This window comes from Pseudochaenichthys georgianus, chromosome 5 (assembly GCF_902827115.2).
Source record: "Pseudochaenichthys georgianus chromosome 5, fPseGeo1.2, whole genome shotgun sequence".
Lineage (NCBI taxonomy): Eukaryota > Metazoa > Chordata > Actinopteri > Perciformes > Channichthyidae > Pseudochaenichthys > Pseudochaenichthys georgianus.
Genome location: NC_047507.1, coordinates 29,084,814 through 29,107,371, shown reverse-complemented (window position 1 = coordinate 29,107,371; position 22,558 = coordinate 29,084,814). Strand labels below are relative to the sequence as shown.

General features: G+C 40.0%; 1 protein-coding gene across 1 annotated transcript in view; it reads left to right on the top strand.

Moving 5' to 3' along the window:
- Nucleotides 1-22,558, top strand: part of LOC117446169 (troponin I, slow skeletal muscle-like) — a 187,675-nt gene that overhangs the window by 127,389 nt on the left and 37,728 nt on the right. The window lies entirely within an intron of this gene.

Below are 22,558 nucleotides of genomic sequence, written 5' to 3'. Positions count from 1 at the left end.
GTGAATGGATGCATGCTTACAGTAGATACACAATTACACACACATAATAATGTATCCTCACTGTCAAAATCCCAGACCCTGCAACAACTAGAGCATCCAGTTTATCTTTTGATCCCGTCTAAGTCTCCTTACGATATCAATTCCAGAATAACAGCTGGATAAAGCATATGCAAAAAATCTGCTGTGTAGCATCCTGCCCTAAATGGACAACAGTATTCTTGTCAAATAACATCAACAATGAGGACATAAAAGGTCAAGGTTAATGTACTGTCCAAGGTTGTTAATGAAAACTGTTGTTACTAAGAAAAGAAGGATTGGTTAGTTTTGTCCACAGCTTGAATTAAAAAAGGGAAAACCTGGTTTTCAATCCAGAGAAAGACTCAGCCAAATGGGTGACATCACTTCACTGAGCAGAGATGTGCCAGTGTAAGCAAGACACACACCTAAAACCACACTTTGGAAATCTGTCAAGCCAGTGCAGGACACATGTCCACACAAGCGATTGTTTTAAAATTAAAACTCCAATCCAAACGTTTTCCTTTCAGGCATATCTTTCCCCCCCTATCATGATTGTTATCGTCTTTTTAAGATATTCCACACTGCTGTCTCTCAGGAGGATCAGGGAGGCTCCATGGAAACCACCCTCTCTCCTCGCCTGCATGTCATCTGCACCAGACCTCCAAAGCAGACCTTTTGTACACTCGCTGCACAAAGACACTATCTTTCCTGTAACTACTGTGATACCTTGTTTTTATGTGCTCATCAAATTTACCTCAGGTTTAAATAATCCAAATCCTTTTTTTCTTTCTTCTTAATAAGTTAAATGAGTTTCTCTTTACCACAACACAGCATGGCTGGATAGCAACATGCTAGGTGGTGCTGATCCATTGGACACGATTGACCTGTTAGCAACAATGCCCACAGGGTACCGCTCTCACTCTCACAGAGGAGTTTGCACCACACTCCACTGCTCTTCTTATTTAGGTTTCAGGGCACCTGGGGCGGCGCATGGACCACTGAGGTTGTTCAATCTGGCACATAGTTTCTGGGAACAATGTAATGTCTTGTTCCTCCTCATCACGAGGTTCCAAGGCTCCCCTGCTGACCTTCAAGTTTGATCTTACTCCCATGATGCATTGAATGGCCTTTTCTTTTTTCTTTTGGCGAGCGGGAATTGTTAATGACGCATAGGATAACAAATCCGGACATGCCAAATGAACTGCAAGCCTTAAATGTTTACTTGGGATATCTATCCATATAGTTTGTATCAGACAAACTCATTCAACGACTTCTATGATGACAAAAGATCAAAAATGTTCCGTCTTGATTTGTTCTAGTGATTCCATTATAATAAGATGGACTTTTATTAATCCCTCGTGGGGAAATTGTTTCTCTGCGTTTGACCCATCCTAGTGTTAGGAGCAGTGTGCTGCCATTTTGAACGGCGCCCGGGGAGCAGTGTGGGGAACGGTGCCTTGCTCAGGGACACCTCGGTAGCCGGGACTTGAACTGGTGACCTTCGAGTTGCCAAGCCAAGTCCCTATCGACTTCGCCACCACCGCCCAATTATACTCAAGATGACCGCATTTTATTAACTTTGATGATCCTGTGAGTTATTTTCTAGAAGCCAACAGTGTCTTTTTATGTGAAATTGCTCGACAACTATAGGATGGATTGCCAAAAAAGATTGGATTGGCAAAAAATGTGGTTTATTATCGCTTTAGCATAAATGCCAAGGACTCTGGTGATCCCAAGAGTTTTGCTCTAGGGCCACCATGACTGTGACATGTGTTGGTGTATGCGTCCTGCCAAGTATTGAATGGGCTTTTTTTATTTGGGGACAGGAAATTGTTAATGAAGCATAGGATCAAATCCAGACATGCCACATTTACTGCAAGTCTTAAATGTTTTTTCTCCGGACATCTACGCATACAATTTAAAATCAAACAAATCAAAACCTTCCATCAGATTTTTACCATTTGGACTTCAGTTGTTGAGGTGATTTGAATCACATTGTTCAAGAATGGATGAATCCTATTGACTTTGATGATCGTGTAAGATGTTTCGATCAACCATGAGGCTAGCATTGTGAAATTACCAAACAACTATTGGATTTATTGCCATAAAAGACTAAAATAGTACAAAGTTTGGTTTATTATCCCCGGAGTTTAAATGCCAGTGAATTATCTGAGTTTCGCTCTAGGGCCGCCATGAGGCAGACATGTGTTCGGACATCTATTGAATAGCCTTTTTACATTTGGGGAGAGGACATTGTTAATGGAGCAGAGGATAACAAATCCAGACATGCCCAATCCTCTGCAAGTCTTACACGTTTTAGGGACACCATGCATAAGTGTGCATGAGACAAACACAATCAACACCTTCTATCCATTTTTAACCATTTGGACTTTGGTTGTTGGTCTTCCATGCCTACTTTGACTCAAGAATGGATGAATCCTATTGAGTTTGATGATCATGTGAGATCTCCTAGCACAACCCCGAGGCTACCATTGTCATTATCTTTCAGAAATACCAAAGATGTAGGTGATCCTGCGAGTTTTCCCTCCAGGGCCACCATGAGGCTGAGATGTGTGGTTTTTCTGTCCTGACAACTAGACACACTTGTAAATCAAAACTGTGGACACTGTGAAAAGCCACCACTTCTCAGGAGAGAGGGAGGGTGGAGCGGCATCTTTCATTTGGTCTCTTCCACATCTGGGTCTGATTCTCACTTTCTGCCTGGCCATCGGAGTAATTGTGTGTGTGTGTGTGTGTGTTTTATGTGTGTGCATGCTATGACAGCACACTTCCACAGCTGTCTATTATACATTTCCCTGGACAGCACATGTAATCATTTTGCTCAGCTGCTATAATGCAATAGATTCAGAAACCTCCACATGAGCTCAAAGGGGGAAAACCTCAGAGAACATCAGCATAAATGAGCAAATAGTCACATGTAGCTAAAAACATGGTTTTAAAGATGAATGTAAAGATAGTGTTTGTGCATAGTGTTAAGGTTATATGTGATTAATTTGATGAACAAGCCCCTTAGTAGAGATCTAATAGGATCATTGTGCTGCTGGAATGCAGACACTCAGGAGGATGAAGACTTGAACTTGATGTGCTGAGAAAATAGTCTATTCATGATGAACTCAAGCTGCTGGAAACACAAAGGTAAAACCATCCAGATGAAACATTTGTGAGAGTTATAAATGTGCTGTTTTCGATAGATACTGAAGCAATCAATACCAGGCTTTAGTTCCTGCAGATGTTTCCTACTGCATGGAACAGTCATTAAAAGAAGCAATTTCTCAACTTCTAGGAAACGTGTACTTGAGGCCGGATGACAGCTTACAGAGACAAATCTCTCCGCTCTACGGTCAAAAACTGAATTTAAGCGTCCCTCAGGCCCGTCCAGTAGGGACCAGAGGATCTCCCAGACAGCAGGGGAAAGACGATCCTCCCATCAAACCACTCAATCTCTCAGTCCGGCATCTGTCCACCCCGCGCTGAGGACCACTCAGTCTCTGCCTTCCCCCTGAGGAGGCTCTCACCCCTCAGTCATTAAGATGATTAAGAAGGCAGTTAGAGGGCTGTATAATAGCCGAGTGCAGTTATAGGAGGATTTGACATGTTGGTTGATAAGGAACCGGAAATATATCAGACATCATAACCACAATGACTTGTTGTAAAGCAATGCAGGCTAGTCATTTAGGTTTAAAAAGTATGCTATTTAATTAGTTGTACTTATAATAGAAGAGATAATGTTATCACACAGATACTGATTGCTAACAGGTTTTATTTAGGTTATGATAGATTCCCTTAAACAAAAGATGTGAAGGCTATTTGATTTCCACAGTTATTTTCATTTAACACTTTCATTTGTTTTTTATTTTCTTGCTGGCGGCATTAAAGACGGATTGGTCTTTTGGTGAGTCTCATATTATTATATAATGTAATACTTTTTCCAATTAGGATATTGCAATAACAACAGCCTCAGTTAGTGTTTGATGCAAATCCTCAACTATTAGCTTAACAAAGATGGTTGACAAAGTAAATGTTATTCCTGTTAAACATCAGTATATTAGCAATGCTGCAGACCTTAACTGTTTATCCCAAATCTTTTTGTTTAATTAGCTGAAAGAAACCTTTAAATAATCATACGGTGTGTTTGGTGTTTGACTGGTGTGTTTCCATAATTAAATAACAGCAATTCTTAACATGATGAGGCTTCTGTAATAATATCTAATCTCTTAAAGTGAACTAAACAAACATGTTTAAGTATTCATCCTGTTGTGCGGTCACAGCTGTTACCCCTGGGTCGATGGTGTCTGCATACTTAAATCAATATCACTTATTTACAGTAGATCTTTAATTATGTAATCTTTCTCAAATTGGAGATAATTGATTGAATCATTGTGTCAGCTAACGGGGAATTGGCGTCACTCAGTAAATTATGCCATGCTCCTTCAAATAATGAAATATTGAGTAGGAAAATACAGTGAATGTGTTTGTGTTTTTATAGTAGTCTCTAAGCAACATAGTGTGTGAGAGTCAGTGCGAGTTTTCTTTATAACAAACATAAAAACCAACATGTAATGGTCAACGCAGGACAGACAGAAGTTACGTAAATCGAATCATGATGGCGCACCAGAGACAATTCAGGAAAACAGCGCTGCATTAACGCTGCTGTGTGATTTGAGAGGAATGCTCTCTGCCAAGAATCTGTGATTTCCCTCATGCACATACAGAAAGAAGTGAAGTACTTGAGCAAATCTTGATGCACATAACAGGTGGTACATAAGTATGAAGCTTTCGTTGTGAGTTGGCAGCGGCTCTGGTGAGAACAACTGCAAATCTGAGCAGAGTCCAGTGTCAACAGAGAGCCATATTAAAGCTTAGGTGTTACAGAATACAATATTGGAAAAAGGCTGTTGCACAACTAAGTGGTTGAACTCTGTGAACTGGGTGAAAAAGTGTGTTTTTTCCAAGATGTAAGTAACTTGTTCTGCCTCTGCAGAAGAGGACAAGAGGGCAGAGAGTGAAATCTATTGTACGTCGATAAAGTGATTAAACTTTATTATGGACAGTCTGTTTTCTACGATCATAGATACTGAAAGAAATGACCCTGCTTTTGCAGCAACTATTCAGTCTTTCGACCCCTTCAAATATTACAACCCTCAACGACACTTTGGAAATATCCCTTGTCACAGAATTGATTATGTCTGAGCCTCATTTTTTAAATATATATTTTGGGGGACCTTATGTCTTAATTAGATAGCTGACAGGAAAAGAGATGACAGGAAACTAGGAGAGAGAATTGGGGCATCAAGAGCAACACATATCCACAGCTGATGCAAAGCAGGGACATCGTTGTTTATTTAAATAATTTCTAGAGGCCTGAATAGTAAAAATGTAGAGTTAAGTCTACTCCTCTGTTTTAATTATGAGGAAAAAGAGATTTATCATTAGAGGAATATAGTTAGTTACCTGGTTAGCAACGACTGGTTGAAACATTAGGGGGAGGAGATTCAAAGAGACTCACCTAGCTCTTCACAACAGACCTCCATGGAGTCAGAGGAACAGTCACTGAGATCCTCAAGGGTGGGATTGGTGTCCTCATGGACCTGAAACCTACAGGAAACAAAAACAAACACACAAAAGAGAGACAACATCTTTTATCAAGTGTTACAACATGTGGAAAATACTAAAATGATTATTTACACGAGGCAGTACAAGAGGGCTTGCATGATATTTATCGTGTTGTAAAAATACTCTCCAGTCTGTGCAATGCTGCTTATCTTCCCATCTCTAAAGAGGTGAAACACTGCCCTCACCTGAATCTGAACGGAGCCACAGCTGCCATGTTGACTGTTCCTGGCTCACTCCCTCTGCGTGGCCTGTTGGAAGTGTGAGGGGAAGACTTTGGTTTGTTGTAGGACACGTGTCTGTCGGCAGCTCCCAGGTGCTGGTGGGAGATGTTCCTCACCTCTTTCTGGATGTTGCCCATCCCAGCTGACGACACTCCTGATAGATCGTTCCCATTTGCACCTTTTGGATGAAAGAGACGTCCTCTCCCATGGCTTGACTGGACATTAGCAGAGAGCCTGCACAAGGCGTCTTCCTCTGCTGCGTTGTCCACACTCCTCAGGCGATATTTTCCAAAGGTCCAGTTTTTGTTGGTGGTTCTTCTTAACTGAAGCTCCCGCAGAGCCTTCTGGTTCAGCGTGCTAGCCCGGAGGTCAAGAGTGTCTTTAGAGCGTCGGATTTGCCTCTTTGGTATCTGAGGGCTGCTGTACGCCGAGCACGTCCCGTCAGTCCGCTCTGTGGCTGCGGGGCTTCTGTGAGAGTACATGCATGCTGTTTGCTGCAGCAGGTGGTTCTTTAAAGCTGCACCTCTCAGCAGATCCGCAGGACCCGACGAAACGGAAGATGAAGAATAGGATGCTTGTCTTTTGGCTGAATGCTGATACTGCATTGTAGGATTGGAGGGGTTGCTGAACTGTTGTTTGGGATCCATCTTTGAGAGAGGCATCATGCTACGAGGTAAAGGCAGACTCGAGCTGACACCTGTGTCGCTCTGACTCTGAGATATGACTTTGATATTCACTCCACCACTCATGGTTGGTGAAAAGACACCGGACTGAGACCTGGAGAAGAAAGGAAGAAAATCTCAATAAAAATAACATCTTTGAACACATATTCCTTATGCGGCGTCCACACGGCGGGGTGCGTTGAAGCTTGCCGGTGGGCGTGTCTGAAACTCGACCAACAACCAATCACATGAATCTCCCGCCCCGGACACACAAGCACGCGGTTTGATTGGCTAGAGCTTGTACTGGCATATGATTTGATTGGCTGGCGCTTCCGTCGAAGCTTCAAAAGTTGAACATTGCTCAACTTTTGAAGTGAGCAAAGCGAAGCGACAGAACCACAATGCAGTTCGGCAAAGCGTGACGTCACCCCATTCAAAGTGAATGGGCAGAAGCGCTGAAGCTTCAACGCACGCCGCCGTGTAGACGGGCCGTTACGGAGCATCCACACAGCAGCGTCCACACAGCAGCGTCCACACAGCAGCGTGCGTTGACGCTTGGAGCTGGGCGTATCTGAAGCTTTGGGATTTTTTGCGAGCAACGCGACCAACAACCAATCACATGAATCTCCCGCCCCCGACATACAAAGCAATAGCAATGTTAAAACGAAGTAAACTGGATATAAAATTCCCAAACAGGTGAAAACCTACCAGTTTCATCCACTGTCTCTGCCACCTCCCTCCATGCCTCGCTCCTCCGGTTTGTATCCCGGTAGATGAACAGAGACTGATCATACAGCACCGGGTGATTCACTACCGCTATAATTATTTTTCCCTCCATTTTTTTGAATATGAGGAAATGAGCTGCGTAGTTTCTCCCAGCATACACGCGGTTTGATTGGCCAGCGGTTGTACTGGCAGATTTGCATAAACGGGATTTCATTGGCTGACGCTTCTGCCAAGGCGCCAAAAGTTGAACATTGCTCAACTTTTGAAGCCAGCAACGCCAGCAACGCTCCACGTCGCTTCCCAAAATGCAGTTCGGCTAAAAGTGACGTCACCCCATTCAAAGTGAATGGGCAGAAGCGTTGTAAGCTTCAACGCACGCCGCTGTGTGGACGGGCCAGCTCTAAAATGTTATGGTATTTCTCGGAGCATGTGGCTTCAGAGAAATTGCACTATTGTAGTTTTACAAATATAATTGAAACTAAGAACATAAAGTAAATGTGGATGAACAGAACTACATCTTACAAATACAAATTCCTTTTTCATGGAATAAACTTAAAATGACATGTTTGTTTCAAGGTTTTGGTTAAACTCAAAAAATATGATCAGGATCAGGTAGTCTCAGGTAGAGACAAAGAAGAAAGTATCTGCTGTAGCCCACTAAATATAACTCCTGGACAGGCAACATGTCAACCATCTTCATCAGGCAAATGATTAACATGCACATAGAGGTGATGACTTAATGGTGATGTCATGATCAAACTATCAAACCCAACACATGAGTCCAAAGTTTTTAACAGAACACTCAATATGCATTTTTTTTACAGAAAAATGAAGGGATCAATAACCTGATTATTTCCAAAAAAGATAGACGGATGAACAAATAATTAACGTTCACAGCATTATGCAAACTTTAGTGCTTTAGTTATTTTTGAACCGGCTACTTAAGAGGAGTAAATGAACAGTGTACAAATGGCAAATCCTCTTACCTCTCGTAATAAAGGTTGACATTGTGGGAAATACACTTTTTCTGTTACAGTAGGTGTGAAGATCGATACAATGAGACTGCCCGAAATCTGCCATTTTCGCTTAATTCAAGAACTGTAAACATGGGCAAACAGCTAGCCTGGGTGTGCAAAGGCAACAACATCAAACCAGAACATGTAAAGCTCAATAATGAATACATCCTTTGTTGTTTCACAGTCTCTCTTCCAGCTGCTGGTGGTACGTAGCTTGATTTTAGCGGATCAGAGACGATTATAGTGGTATTAATCTGCTGTATCTTCTTTGTCTAACATAGCACATCAAAATATCATACTTTTGCTTTAGTCCAAACAGAGATGGCTTTTATGCCTGCATGTTTGGATGTGTCTCCCTACATATAAGTGGAATTCCGAGCTAATGCCAATTCCAAAATACCAAATGTAAGCTAGGGGCGTAAAGAAGGCAGATTAAAAAGTTATCAAGGTTTGGAAACGTAATACACAACTCATCAAAGGCACATACTGCATATCTAGTGGTTAAATGAAGATGATTGAGGCAGGCAGATGAGTGGGAGGCTGTGCACATCCATCCGTCCCACATGATGGATAAAAACAAGCTTTCATTTAAGATTATATATATTGTAAAAATCCTCTGTGAAGCAGCTGTACATTCCAGAAGCTTTGAACCACAGAGGTACTGACTAAATGTGGATGTTAGCGAGCTGGAAAGAAGAAAGAGGAGAGGATGGTTTGAGGGGAAGGGCCATTACAGCATTATGTATCAGTTACAACATCAAAGTGGCCTAAAGCTCAGAGTAGCCACCACTTCAGATTCCTCAACTGGGAGACACACTCAGATCAAGTAAGTGAATACAAGTCTCCTGTTGATGCAGCTTTCTGAAGTGAGGAAGTGAAGCAGCAAAAAGGGTTCAAAAGACCCCAAAATGTTCGTGAATAATTTATTCCAATAATGCATTTAAAATAAGATTCAAAATAATCAAACGGCACTACATAAAAATCAATCAAAGCATCAGATGCATCTCAAAAGACAGCATATGTTTCAACAGCTTTTCCTAATGTATTCCCGCTCCTCTGGCCACAAGCTCAGTGTGAGGCATGCTGGGAGAGTCAGGCAGACTGACTCCACTTGGCAGCGGCAGCTCCTTTCAGGCCGTGCCAGCACCGGCTGTCCCCCCCACTGCCCTACAGACACCACCTCTCCTCATAGGACTTAAAGGTGGGGGATTCATCAGACCCCTAACTTCATCAACTCAAACCTTCCATCCTCTCATTTAATGCTGATAAGAAATGGCAGTGCAAAATGACCATAATGCAAAGTCTAACACTTTATAGCACATGTGTCAAACTCAAGGCCCGGGGGCCAAATCAGGCCCTTGGTGGATTTAATTTCGGCCCGCAGGATAATTTCTAATTACTATTAGATCTGGCCCGCCAGTATATTGCACGCACACCTTCACTCCATCTTGAGGATTTCTTCCGCTCAGAGCCTGAGCCCATACATTGATGAACTTGCACCCAGGATGAGATGCCAAGTATCTGGCTTGAACTAGCATCACAGAGCAGAAAACAGAGTTTCAATGTTTCCTTCTGCATGTTTTTTCTTGCGAAAACAGCGCATGTTTGTTTTTTTCTTTGAGGGAAATACTTTTTTTGAAGCTGTTGTTGGCCTGTGGAAAAATGTAATCATAAGAAATGACTCCGGAAAATATGCAAATAGAGCCATAATAAATGAATGCAACTGATTATTGAATGTTTAATGTTGTTTTTATAGGAAATCATTTAAAGGGGACATATCATGCTATATTTGAACAATATATTGTAGGGCCATACCTATATAAAGTGTATAAATATAGTTTCTTTCTAGATCCTGCATTTTAGCCATGCCTCATTTCGCTCTATTTGCTCTTTCCAGCCCTTTTTTTGCAGGGGCTGATTCTGTGACATAGCTTTAATGCAAATGAGCTGCAGCTGACCACGTCCCCCCGTTTTAATCTTATATTTGATTATATAGAGTCATTATTCATTTGTTTTAAAGCTCAATAAATAACAAAGAAGACCTTTGACCGGCACTTTTCTAATTTTGTCCGGAAGATTTCAACTTTAACGGACATGTTGACCGGCGAAAAAAAATCTAACTGAAACTCTGCTGCACGGTCCCCTCGTTCCTTGGAAGAGGCGGAGAGGTGGGTGTTTGTCATCTGCTGGTGGACTACCGGAGAGAATTACAGCGAGGAAGGGATTGCAATGAATAACAGCAGCAGGATCAAACGCTTGCCTCTGGGAGGGAGAAAAAGAGCCACAGCGGAGAATAAACAGAAGGGCAACCATTCGCGGGAAGTCTTCTTCGCTGCTTTTGTGGCAGACTACAGCGCCACTTACAGTGGCCACTTCTATTCCTATAGCACTCAGTAGTAATGATTGTATGTGCTTTTTTAACGATAAAATTGTTACTCTTAGAAACAAAATTAATGACCTCTTGCCTTTGACCAGTATAGTGTTATCAACAGCTCCCGGAAACGTAAGTTCTAATATTACACTAAATAGTAAACTAGAATGCTTTTCAGCCATTAACCTTGAACAATTAAATTCAATGATTCTCTCTTCTAAACCATCAACGTGCATGTTAGACCCAATTCCAACTAAGCTTTTGAAGGAAGTTTTTCCATTAATTAGCACTTCTTTATTAAATATTATGAATATGTCTTTATTATCAGGCTATGTTCCACAATCATTCAAAGTAGCAGTGATAAAACCGCTTCTTAAAAATCACAACCTCGATCCAGAGGTTTTAGCCAACTATAGACCTATTTCTAATCTTCCGTTCCTCTCAAAAATTGTTGAGAAAGCGGTCGCAAAACAGCTGTGTGATTACTTAAAAAACAATGATTTATTTGAAGATTTTCAGTCTGGCTTTAGAACACATCATAGCACAGAGACAACTCTGGTTAAAGTCACAAATGACATTCTAATAGCCTCAGACAAGGGACTTGTCTCTATTCTTGTTTTGCTCGATCTCAGTGCTGCATTTGATACTATCGACCATGATATCCTATTGCAAAGACTAGAGCACTAAGTTGGCATAAAGGGAACTGCTTTAGGCTGGTTTAGGTCCAATCTATCTGAACGCTCTCAGTTTGTACGTGTTAACGATGAATCTTCCACGCAAACCAAAGTTAGCCATGGAGTGCCACAGGGTTCAGTGCTCGGACCTATTTTGTTCACATTATATATGCTTCCGTTAGGCAATATTATAAGGAATCATTCTGTAAACTTTCATTGTTATGCGGATGATACTCAACTATATTTATCAATCAAGCCTGATGAAATTAATCAAGACTGCCTTAAGGACGTGGATGACCTTAAACTTTTTGATGTTAAACACGACCAAAACTGAAGTTATTGTACTTGGCCCGAAGAATCTACGAAACAAATTATCTAAAGATATACTAACTATGGATGGCATTAATTTGGCCTCCAGTGAGACTGTAAGGAATCTTGGTGTTATATTTGATCAGGATTTATCCTTTAACGCCCACATAACCCCCACCTTGGACTCTGTCTTGCCCCCGGGCCGTCCGCCCGAGACCCCTTCCGGGTCCTCCGCTGTGCCCCTGGGCTGTCAGCCCAAGCCCGTCCTCCAGACCCCCTCCACCCACCCTGTTGGCCCTAGTTCTGTGTCCCCCCTCCGGTCCCTCCTCCGGTCCCCCTCCACCCACCCTGCCGGACTTTGTTTGGGATGTCTGGGATCCGTCCCTTGAGGGGGGGGGTACTGTTAAGATCTGTCTGTGTTGGTGTTTTGTCTTGTCTAGATCTGTCTGCGGTTTTCTGTCTGCGTTGTGTTTTGTCTTGTTTAGATCTGTCTGTGGTTCCCTGTCGTTAGTTTCCCTGGTGTGTCTGATTACCCGATTGTGTTCACCTGTGGCCCTTGTGGTTCTCCTCCCCTGCCCGGCTGTGTCTCGTCTTGTGATTACCTCTCCCTGTATTTAGTCTTGTCTCTTCCTGTGTTCAGTGTCGGTTCATCTTGTGTATTGACGTGGTCTTCGGTGAGTGTCCTGTTCTGTCTTTGTGTATATATAGCCTTGGAATAAAGGAATTATTTTTACTCTGGTCTGCATTTAGGGCCTGCTTCCTGCACACCGTAACAGGTATGGAGGAAAAGAGAGAGGGTTGTGTTTTCTGACACCTGGTGAGTTCCCTGACACACCGGGGACACATATTCATGTATAAAAGATGTACAAAAGTGCATTTTGCATGATAGGTCCCCTTTAATCTTTGTTAGTTCCAGGTTTAATATGTGCAATAAGTTAATTTCAATAAGTTTTGCAATAAACATTGAACCGATTTTGTTATTTTGGCCCACTGCTTTATAGGAACTAGTCACCGGTTAACGAACACCCATTTCCCATTATATTTTTGTAATTTTTCACCGAAGTTTCTCCGAGAAACATGAACTATTACTCATGACAGATTAACATTTACTTCCACATACATTTTGACATCCTTTACATATTTGACTAGGCTATATTGTAAATAAGTTCTCTGCCTTAATACATTTCAGGGTTAAAAAAAGTTTGAATGAGCATTGTGTTCCCCGGTTAAAAGTCTACTTTTGTTTCTTGTAATGTCTACTATTTAAAAAAAAAAAGGTTCCTAGTTGCACATTATGCTGTAATTCTACATTTGTACGAAGACTTTACACGCTGGTCTTCCCTTCTTTCCAAAGATCACAAGAGCAATTGATTTGGTCGTTCCAATTAAAACAAAAGTAAGAAATGGATGTGAGGTAAAGCTGAAAGTTAACATGAAACAAAGATTAACAAAAAGTGAAACTGTAACCTTTAGGATAATGTAATATTTAGTTATTATTGCCTCATGCAGACTCACAGGTGCATACATGTAATGCAACAGTAAGCCAATTCAGAATATTGTAAAATGAAACCGCATGTATTCAGGGTATAAAGCAGTTTCCTTCACAAACTATACTTAACAAACTCTAATACCGAAATGACCTGAATGAAAACCTCAAATAAAATCAAAACCCCATATTCTCACGTCTCACCTATGAAATGTTTCGTCTTACCTGAGTAAACAAACGTCCCACATCAGTAAATCCTCACACTGAGAAGACAACAGAGCGGCTCCGACTCACTTTCTCTTTCCACAGAGACGAGCTTCACTTAACGTATGATGCAGTTTACCGTAGTACAATTTAGACCCACGTGCTGCTTTAAAGTGAGTGGGGGCAAATCGATGCTAACAACACGCCAATGAGAGAGGTGAAGGGAAACTACATATCTTCACATCAGCAGCACCAGACACGTTCCTCCCTAGTGTCACTTTCACACATTCCACCTTTTATGAACAGATGTATTAGCGACTCATATTTTGATCTTTCTCTGGTGACATTGTGCTTTGTCCCCCCCCCCCGGGGCTCATGTCTGGATGGGACTTTAAGCTCCTTTTTAACATGCCAGCCTTTTAACATGCCATCATCAAAGCAGCAGCCAGCGGAGCGAGGAGCTAAAACTGCTTCAATCCTCCAAACCTATAATCAACCCTTAGGGCCAGACTAAAGCTACTCAGACAGACCGACAACATGTCAGCGTGGCAGCGCTTCACTTTGGAGAAGCTTTCAAACTGCTAAGTGTCTGATAATGCTGTCAAAGACACAAGAAGAGTTTACTTCCTAAATGCTATTAATCTAATTTGGAAGAAAATAAAGAACTCTTGAAATATAGTTAATCTGGAAATCATCAATAAGTGAACAATGTTAGCAATTAAGATGCTTTCTGTGCCAAATGTCATCTTATAAAATGTGGATATTTTCCTATTACTTGCAATATTGTTCTACAGAGTTGATTTGGCCCTGCTGTTTCAGTCTCGTTGTGCTCCAGTGTCTCTCCCTCCCTCTCTCTATGCAGATAATAGAGTTGAACGAGTACATTAGTATTTGCGTAATTCCATTTTCTCAACATTGTCGCACTATCTAGTTTTTACGAGAGGCCTGATCTCATTTTTATTTATAGCATCAAGTCCCAGATTTGCAATGCTTCCTACTGTGTCCTAGCTCTTTCTGAGAGGAATTCTGTCTGGGGCAAACACTTGGGTCAACTCGCATTGTATGAAGAGCTATACACACGTGCACACATAAAGCACAAAAAGACACTTTTACACATGCAGATGAACATGAAAGGGACGAGCTCTTCTTACATTTGGCTGAAGGCACACTGTTAGGTGATACCAGTTCAGACTTTGTGTTTCTTTTGTGTGTGACGGCTGAAAACCACCCTTGGTGTAAGTCTTCCTTCCAGCAACATCAGTTCTGAGCTATTTGGGATTTTTTTTTTTTTTTTTTTTAAATGGGTGAAACTCAAAGCACTCTTTTTTTTCGTTTAGTTTTGTGCATTTGTTCAAATAAAAACATATGAAATGTAACATTCATGTGGTTAAATGCAAATGAATGAACTTTTCAGAGAAAAGCATTCCATTTAATGTGTTTGACATTTGACATTAAGTCATCTTAATAAAGGGTAGCAATACCATTCAGTCCACCATTTTGGTCCAAAACTGAATTATCTCAGCAACTATTTGATGTGATGCAATCAAATGTCCCTGTTTTCTCTTCCATAACTAAATTACAGGACATACAGTGTGTAGCATACATAACATGTAGGTCATGTAAAATAAGCAAAGAAAAATAAATGTAATCTATCATCTTTAATTTATGGAGACCAAACTTGGGATGCGCTTAGCAAACTAGTCTAGATTACTGTATGGCAGGAGTATTCAACTAAAATTCAACGAGGTCCAGTTAGAGAAAATCTCCCCATGCAAAGGTCCGGAACATCAACATGTCTAACTTGCTTCATGAATCAACGTCTGCATGTAATCAACAACTGACTGCCAATCAAATAAAGAAAGTACAATTCAAAAACAACTATTTATTGTCAATTAACATTACTTAAAGGAATGGTCCACTCATTAGATAATTAATCAAAACTTCAGTATTTAGTGAAACGTTATGTTTAAACCATACCCTGAAGAAATCAGCGATATTCCCCGGTAAATAATGATTTTATAGCTCTTTTTTTATCAAGACCTGTATATTCCGTCTGGCCGCCGCCATGTTTGCCATTTTCAGTAGTCACGTGATGGTCGTGACGTCATCCATGCGTTCACTTTGTCAACACACGGAAACATGGTGGAGTATTTCAGTTCGGACTCGTCAGCAGAGGAACAAGTTTTGACCAATGTGAAGAGATTGGATGGGGGAATTCAGCCATACATATCAGTATGACAATACGACACCCTCTGTCCGTAGACCCTCACATCGTACAAGGAAAAACTTCCGAAGAAAACCCACAGTTTAAAGGGAACATGGGAGAAACCTCAGGGAGAGCAACAGAGGAGGGATCCCTCTCCCAGGACGGACAGACGTGCAATAGATGCCGTGTGTAAATTGAAAAGATAATACATTTGCAACATAGGTAGTCCAAATGTTTGGAAATGCATGTGTGTATAATGGGAAGATGATATAAGATACTATATGTATGCATGTAGTACCACCCTTGCTAGCGATTCCCTCTCTAGTTTAGCATACTCAGCTTCGTTGTCCCTGGCCATAGAATCACGATTTTATGGGGCCGGAAAAAACTGGGGTAAAATACACACTAGCCGGTACTACGCTATATGGAAAGGCCACCAAAAACTGTCCTGGCCTGGACGCTAAAGGACGTTAAAACGGGGCTAGCCGCTGCAATGGAAATGCGCTATAACATACCTTATTCTTACTCCGAGCACTACTTCTGCTCCTCCGTCGCTTCACACTTGCAGAGGGCGATTTCTCAACTGGCCAAACTGGTGTCCTGGTCGGTGATGACACCAGAAAGACCGATGGTACTGCATCTCCATTAAGTAGTGGTTGTTCCATAAATCCCATGTTATGTTTTATCATACTCTCAGAGTAGTCGTCCGGAAATTTGAAATGTTCGCTGCATACATGAGCCTGTGAATCTTTCGGTTCAGGCCGGCCACATTTCGCTAGCCACTGCCTCCGAATATACTTCTTACGCTTACCTTTTGGCAACAGATGGAACTGAGCATTCCGTGGATTGTTCCTATCAGAATTGTGGCAATATTTCGCGATACAGTGAGGCATATTTGAAGAGAGAAACTACAGTAAATAACATGGAGATCAACGTGTCTTCGAAAACCAAACGCATGGTTTACGTCACGTCCGGAAAATGGCGGCGCCCACAGTGTTGTTATTTCGGTATATAATCAGTTTAAAATCACTGATAATGTCATCGGATAAAAAAAAAAAAGAGAGAGACTGGCAGAGACTGGTCTGTTTTATCGGATGATAATTATTTAAAAATGAGTGTCATGAGCATACCATTCCTTTAAATACTGTGGATATGTGTAATGTTCCTCTCGGGCTACATTTACAAATAAAATAGAGAAAATATATAAAATAGCTTTTGAAAATATGTGCACCTTAAAAGTGCTTAATTTTAGATAAATAAAATAAAGTGTAGCAGCAGCTTGAGTTTCCCTTTTTCTTTGTTAACCGTTTCACATCATGACTTAACAGTTTCAGACGATTATAGAACAATATCAATCTTTACACATCATAACAATTGAACAGTTTTAAAGTTTCTCTTTCTTTCCCTCTTATATTGCAGTCCATCACTCACTTTGTTTTATTCAGTGCGAGAATTGAGCTGGAGCTTGTCCTGCCAGGAGTTTGTAAATCTGGGCTGAAATGGTGTCAGGGCCATTCTCATACACATGCAGGTGCTCATTGGTTACAGTGATGCAAACACAGGTAAAAAGAGAGAACTATTCGAAGCAGAAAAAAAACAGCGTAATATACCATCTGACAAAGGCCTGTGCTATAATGCTTCAATTAGCTGCTATTCTTTATAATATACTCTGATCAATAGGAGACAGAGAGAGATGTTAAGTTATAAATCAAGGGTTTTTATTATTATTTACCCCTCCTCTAGGGGGGGCATGCTCCCTATTTTTAAATATTGAAGTTAAAAGCATCTCTCAACACCCATATGAAACAGAACTGTGAGCATATTTTTATTTTTGGATATTTTACAAATCACTCCCCTTTTTAAACTCTATTCTTGTTATTTTTAACAACTTTTTTGTTACTGTCATAGTATTTTATACCTGTTTTTCATTTAGTCTCATTAATGACTATAATGATCATATCAAGGTGTGCCTTAACCTCACTGAGCTGAGGTTATTTGAGCCTCTCAGGAGAGAGCTCTCTTCCACCTGGTTGTAGAAAAACTCTTTAAATTTGTTAGCATAGCTAGCTAACCAGATGCTAATAACAACAGATCGCCTCTGTGCTTACAACTAAAGACACAGCCACGCAAACACTGCGGCATCCGGCTCATTATGGGTACTGCAATATTTGAAGAGCTGGAGCGGCGTTCTGGTGCTCTCTGTCCAATACAGTCTCATGACATTTCGTGTTCACCAACACGATTTTTAATCTATTGATTCGTGTTCACCAACACGATTTCCCCCTTTTTTTTCGTGTTGTACAGCACGATTTTAAAAGCAATGTATTTCTACTGGTGTGTTTCGTGCCTGCAGCACGTCTTTTTCTCCGGTCGGGTCGTGGAAGACCGGAAGCTGTGTGGTTCATAAAAACATGTTCTTACTCAATATCAAGCCACAATTATTGCTTTTATTTTAAATCGTATAATTTCGGACTTTTGTTGCCGTCTGTGAGGAAAATAAATGGGGCTCAGAGCCTCAGAATACTGAAATCTGTATTTTTAAATCTTTTTTTCCTTCTAATTTGTTATTCTTTTCAAAATAACACACTGTTATTTTCTCACCAATAACACACAATTATTCTTGCTTTTATTTATTGGTTTAATTCCATCATCTCTGGCTTTTTTGGCCTCCGTCAGGAACTGAATTTCAAAATAAAAATAACCGGAAACAGACGTAGGCCTATAAGGGACATTTCGAGCATCAACATTTCTGAGTTTAGGATGGCCGAAGACACTACACTACCCATAATCCCCAGCTATCATTTAGGACTACAGTCCCCATAAGGTTACGCAGAGCGTCAAACAGCTGTGTGAAATGGAACGAAACCACGCCAGACTATCCAAAACTGGAATCGAACGCCCCCCCAGAACTACACATGCTGGCTATTGTGTTTCGCAAAATGTTCTATGGGATGTCTCTACTGAACGTTTTCGTTTTTCCCACAATTAGAAGTTGCCAGTATTAAACACATTGGTGTTATCAAATGTAAAACATTAATAAATGGGTGAAAATCGCTTGTGTCCATAATGCGCAGCATTAATATATACCCACATGACAGCTCATTGTTACTTTGTAATTCTCCTCCACTACAATTCAGAGGTTAACCTGGTATGTTTACTCCACTACACTTATTTGAGTTACAGATTCTGATTAATTATGTGAAATATAAACAACCCTTAAATCAGACTTTAGTTACAGTAAAATTCAGGTACGGTGATTGTCCTGTACCAACAATCAGGAGAGATATTTGATAGTTGTTGCTTGAGAAGACTAAACGTGTATCTGCAATTGACATGAATGGAAACGAGTAATAAAGTATATTCATTACTCGTTATTAATAGTTAATTAAAGACCGTACATTATGGCTATTTTGCACATCCCTTTCAAGATTTTCAAAGGTTTATTGACTTATCATACAACTACGGTTTAGTTATGCAATGAATGAAAAACTTGGGTCACAGGTTCCTCAACAGTGCATTACAAGACATCTATCAATATGTGTGTACCTCCACCATTAAACTGTCATATTCTGCACATTTCTTATTCTATCTACATAAGATAAGAGTATAATTAATATGTATAATATCAGTTAAAATAAGTGCTTCAACATAGTTAACATTGCAGGAAAGCAATATATTAGACGTTAAGTACTTTGTCAGGCTTAATATTTATCTGTAGATAGATACACCCAAAGTGTTTTTCTTATTTAAAAGAAGACCTTAATCTGTTATTTAATATTTAAATAAAGGTTAATTCGTTTTTCTGTTTTGCACCTCCTCCTATTAATATCTTTGTACATCCTGCACTAAACTGTTTTATTGTAGAAATCACTTATAGTATCTTCTTGATTTTTTATATTCTATATTTATATATATATACTTTCCCCCTATGAAAGTATGTACTCTTAATATTTTTGTAATCAAATATAACACATAAAAACAATAATTCAATAACGTGCTTTAACCACTAGGAGGTGCACACAAGGTACACACAGCCATAATAACTTTGTATTATTAGTGTAGGACACTTATGTATGTACAACATCTGAAGATGTGTAGTTTTATTCATGCTTTCACATAATTTTACAGCATATTGCTATACTATTTCAGACTCAGTATTTACATTCTTACATTCAAAGAAAATCAGTAATATCTTTAAAAACTACAGTCCTTTTTATATCAGCTGTGCACCGTTGCGTTATGGTGTAAATATAACCTATCTATGAATTAGATCAAATGTAAAAGTCAGCCGAATTAGTGTTGATACTGCAAGGAGACGTATTGTGTGAAGAGAAATTGAAGATGTTGTTTAATTGTTGATATATTTATGATCCACGTCAATTATTCAGTTTCGGCGGCATTTCTTCAGTTTTTCCAAAGGTCTTCTCATCAGGGCTCTATAAATAAAGAACTACGGCAGATCTGTAATATGTAATACAGCCGAACCGTGTATTACAATGCCGTTATGTGATGACTTTCAAAGAGAAAAGCAAGAGCACTCGGAATTAAGTATTTTATTCTTTTAAAATGTTTTCCGGATTTCATATCATATAAACGCCAAATCCCAGCATGCATTGTTTCCGTTTTTTTTTTTTTAAATTCAGTTCCTGATGGACGCCAAAAAAGCCCGAGATTATGGAATTAAACCACTAAATAAAAGCAAGAATAATGGTGTGTTATTGGTGAGTAAATAACAGTGTGTTATTTTGAAAAGAATAACAAATTAGAAGGAAAAAAAGATTTAAAAAATACAGATTTCAGTATTCTGAGGCTCTGAGCCCCATTTATTTTCCACACAGACGGCAACAAAAGTCCGAAATTATACGATTTAAAATAAAAGCAATAACTGTGGCTTGATATTGAGTAAGAACATGTTTTTATGAACCACACTGCTTCCGGTCTTCCACGACCCGACCAGAGAAAAAGACGTGCTGCAGCCTGCAGGCACGAAACACATTACCAGTAGAAATACATTGCTTTTAAAATCGTGCTGTGCAACACTAAAAAAAGGGGGAAATCGTGTTGGTGAATACGAATCAATAGATTAAAAATCGTGTTGGCGAACACGAATCAATAGATTAAAAATCATGTTGGTGAACACGAAATGCCATGAGACTGGGTTGCTCTGTCAGCACTCCTTTCAGACGAGACATATACCACGTGAAGACACGTTACGCTCGTGTTGTGTTCAAGGAACCTGTCCTTGGCCAGGAAAAACAGGTACTCGCTTGTTTAATTATTTTTGCGATCTAGATTTCTTCTTCTTTTTTTAAGTGAGAAGTTGTCCGTCAGTCGGACTGACGGACGGACTTCCCCACCCCCAAAACGAAAACTCTTCGGTTCTCCACGAATTACACAAGTCACCCAAATCAGTGTTAAAAAAGCGGGAGGCGCCGAAAAATCCCCTATTAATGTATTGATTATAGCTCCGGGTCCGTATAGGTCGGCGTCGACCCCTGCTGTATGGTATAAACGTTAAACAAATATATTTGTATTTGTTAAAACCTGTTAAGCCCCAAAGTGTTTTACGACACTGTGTCTCAGGGCATCTTAATATTTAAGAACCTATTAATGTGTTATACCAGATTAACGGGAATAATCTCAGCTAATTGACGATACAAACCATTTTTACCAAAACAAAACACAAGTCTCATAAGAAGCATCTAAATGACCCCTGAGCGAAAATGCTAACGCACTTTGGCACAGAACTCAAGATAAAAGATACCCTTATTACTTATCGTAGCTGCACATACAATATATCCGATTAAAGCTGAGGTTCCACAGATTATTTAGGTATATATATCATCACTGAGTGATCCGAACTCGCGACAGAGGATGTAAACACAGACATCACGTACCTTTTACGTAGCTTTTACGGGAGATCCTCTCACTGTAGCTGTCAATCTGATGAAAAGACTTGTTCAATGGCATTACAATTTGAAAAAACGCGGCTGAATCAGTTAATTCATAGATTGATAATGTTTCTGTGAAATCATTTTTTTTTATTTATAATCCATAATTCCATTTTTATGTGAAAATCGGAGAGTAAAAGTTAGCTGCTAATGGTAGCCACCAGAGTTATCGCAGCTTCCGATTTTGGCTATGCGGCAGTCTCACACACACACATTACCAAATAAGGAGTATGTGGGAGTTCCCCTCGATTCCATTGGCTCTGTTAGAAAGAGATGTCAATCAGCAAAATCGAGCGAGGGGGGGGGCCGAGATAGGTCAAATCCACCCAAATGACCCCAGAAGTGTTTTTTGTTGTTGCTAAATCTCTCTAAAAAGGTCAAATTTCACTTGTTTTGCATCAATTTTGATACAGGTTACTTATTGTCTGTTGTAGTTTGGATTCCTAAAGCTTTTAGTCTACCATCCCATCATTCAAGGGTCGTATTCACTATAAGTAATTTTTTTTTGGACAGACACAATAATTTACATGTTTTTACTGTGTTCAATCTCAATTTACTTTAAAAATAAAAACATCTATATTGATTCTGACACTTCCACATCCAACTCACATGTGTAACCTTGCTTTGAGAAAAAAGATTATTAATTTAACCCTTTTAGAAGTGAAGATATGGTCATTTGTTCTGGGAATGTCATTTTCAAGCCTGAGACCTGAAAAACAGGCTCGGGGCTTAATCCATAAACATACCTGTGTAGGTGGCACTCAATAGCCTTTTCTGTTTTTAATGGGAGTTACAGTATATTGTGTTTTAACTGCAGCCTCATCTGCCAATAAAGCAGCAAGCTAAAGGTCAGACTACATTATGGCCAGACTAGTGAATAAACGTGTCGTATCAAAGAATGAGAGATATTCCACAGTTGTAACACAACCTCAGATATTACATTTCGCATAGCAACACGTTCTAAAGAAGCGTTTCCTGCTGTTGAATAATTGTATTTCATAATCGAATTGTCTTTCCCACATCAATAAAAGCCAGAGTCTCCCATCTCGTTCATCCCACATGGTAACAGAATTACGACAC